Source organism: Lasioglossum baleicum, unplaced genomic scaffold, assembly GCF_051020765.1.
Source record: "Lasioglossum baleicum unplaced genomic scaffold, iyLasBale1 scaffold0028, whole genome shotgun sequence".
In the NCBI taxonomy this organism is placed as follows: Eukaryota; Metazoa; Arthropoda; class Insecta; order Hymenoptera; family Halictidae; genus Lasioglossum; species Lasioglossum baleicum.
This window is the reverse complement of record NW_027469088.1, coordinates 792,581-795,000: the sequence shown is the minus strand read 5'-3', so window position 1 is coordinate 795,000 and position 2,420 is coordinate 792,581. Positions and strand designations below refer to the sequence as shown.

General features: G+C 40.0%; 1 non-coding gene across 1 annotated transcript in view; it reads right to left on the bottom strand.

Annotated features, from left to right (window-relative positions):
* LOC143219464 (small subunit ribosomal RNA) overlaps window positions 1-11 on the bottom strand; it is a 1,920-nt gene extending 1,909 nt beyond the window's left edge. The window contains exon 1 of the ribosomal RNA XR_013011347.1: window positions 1-11. This exon is cut by the window's left edge and continues 1,909 nt beyond it. This is a non-coding gene — a ribosomal RNA (small subunit ribosomal RNA).
* Between the last annotated feature and the right edge of the window lie 2,409 nt (window positions 12-2,420).

The following is a 2,420-nucleotide window of genomic DNA, read 5'->3' as shown; positions in this document are numbered from 1 at the left end:
TCAACCAGGGAGCTTCGACAATTTTTGTCGATTTTTCAATATATAATAAATATGTGTGTCTTTTCGTCGCCAGCTCTTTCAGAGACAGGTCGACGACACTCTCTTATAGTTTTGTATAAAAATTCCTTTTTACTCGTTCGAATTCTCAGAGAACCTTTCGAACGAGTTTATATCATATTCCTCCCTCAATCTCTTCTCTCTTATAGTTTTGTATAAATTCATTTTTACTCGTTCGAATTCTCAGAGAACCTTTCGAACGAGTTTATATCATATTCCTCCCTCAATCTCTTCTCTCTTATAGTTTTGTATAAATTCATTTTTACTCGTTCGAATTCTCAGAGAACCTTTCGAACGAGTTTATATCATATTCCTCCCTCAATCTCTCTTCTCTCTTAAGTTTTGTATAAATTCATTTTTACTCGTTCGAATTCTCAGAGAACCTTTCGAACGAGTTTATATCATATTGCCACCTTCCTTCTTTTCCTTTCTTTCTTAACCTCGAACAAATTCATTTGCCAGATATTCCTGCGTTCTCGGTTTATATTTTTCTCATAACATCACAAATCATTACGTGTAGTGCATAAAATTCATGTTTAATATTTCCCTTTTGGGTTTCTCTCGAGAACAAATTCTTATATTTCCTTGCGTTCTCAGGTTGAGCTAACATCTGGTAGCACGAGTATCCCACGTAGCACGTAACCACGGGCGCTGGACAATCGACACAAGTGCCGAGGAAGCGCGGACAGGACGCATGCTGGGCTCTGGGTGTAACAATGCCCCTCCGAAAGCCAACCTCATTTTATTTACTTTTCGTTTCTCTGCAAACAAGAAGTTTGACTTCTTTCTAGTTTTAGTTTCTCTCAAACATCTTTCCATAACTATCTCAAACTTTTAGCTCGGATAGAAGAGTTGATGCTCAGTTAGTACGAGTATACACATCAGTGCATACAAGTCACCAACCTCCTCGATGGGAGGCTCGCCACATAAGGGCCATTCGGTCTTAGACACCGACCCGTGGCAATGCTGTGTAGAGAAAAGTTCTAAACGAAGTACGGAACGAAACAGTCGAGACCGAAGTCTCGAGGCGCCGTGAACTGCTTCTCGACCGAGATCGTAGAATAGCCCCAAGCGCGCGCTGAACCGCCCGACTCGCCGAACCGTCGAGTCTCTTAAGGATACCGAACGGCCGGCAAGGACGCCGGCGCCGCGCGGTGAATAGCACGCGCGCTTATGGGTGCAAACCGCCGCGGCAACAGCCCGTCCGGCGGGGCTGTTGGGACTTAGAAAAATTTTTGCATGAAAAATTTTTTTGTACAACACAATAAATATTTATATTTCCAGGATATTTAACACAAAATATTCAACTTTTCATATACTATCTCGGCACTTTGAACATTTTTCAAGTCCAACCGCCAAGAGTAAACTTATCTTTCTATCGTATCTAGACCATTATAAATATTAGATCATTGTATAATAAAGCATTCTAACAATAAATATCAAGTATCAAAGCTCTAGGATGAATATTTATCGAATAAACTCAGAATAATGTTCCGGGCGCATTGCGTGCAACTCCGACCGAAGCGAAATTTTTCCAAGTCCAACCGCCAAGAGTAAACTTTTTTCCTAGCGTTCCCAGACCATTATAAATATTAGATCATTGTATAATAACGCATTCTAACAATAAATATCAAGTATCAAAGCTTTAGGATGAATATTTATCGAATAAACTCAGAATAATGTTCCGGGCGCATTGCGAGCAACTCCGACCGAGCGAAATTTTTCTAAGTACAACCGCCAAGAGTAAACTTTTTTCCTAGCGTTCCCAGACCATTATAAATATTAGATCATTGTATAACAACGCATTCTAACAATAAATATCAAGTATCAAAGCTCTAGGATGAATATTTATCGAATAAACTCAGAATAATGTTCCGGGCGCATTGCGAGCAACTCCGACCGAGCGAAATTTTTCTAAGTCCAACCGCCAAGAGTAAACTTTTTTCCTAGCGTTCCCAGACCATTATAAATATTAGATCATTGTATAATAACGCATTCTAACAATAAATATCAAGTATCAAAGCTTTAGGATGAATATTTATCGAATAAACTCAGAATAATGTTCCGGGCGCATTGCGAGCAACTCCGACCGAGCGAAATTTTTCTAAGTCCAACCGCCAAGAGTAAACTTTTCTCCCCGAGCTCCCGCACGACTTTAATCGTTATATCCACGCACGATACCGCTTGTCATCAATATTTCTTGAGTTTCAAAGCTCTCGGACGCGTATTGCTCCAGTTTTTGAGAAATATTGCTCCGACCGCCAAGAGTAAACTTATCTTTCCGGTTGACTCGGACAATTATAAATATTAGATCATCGTGTGGTAAAGCATTTCGAAGACAAATATCAAGTATGAAAGCGCTC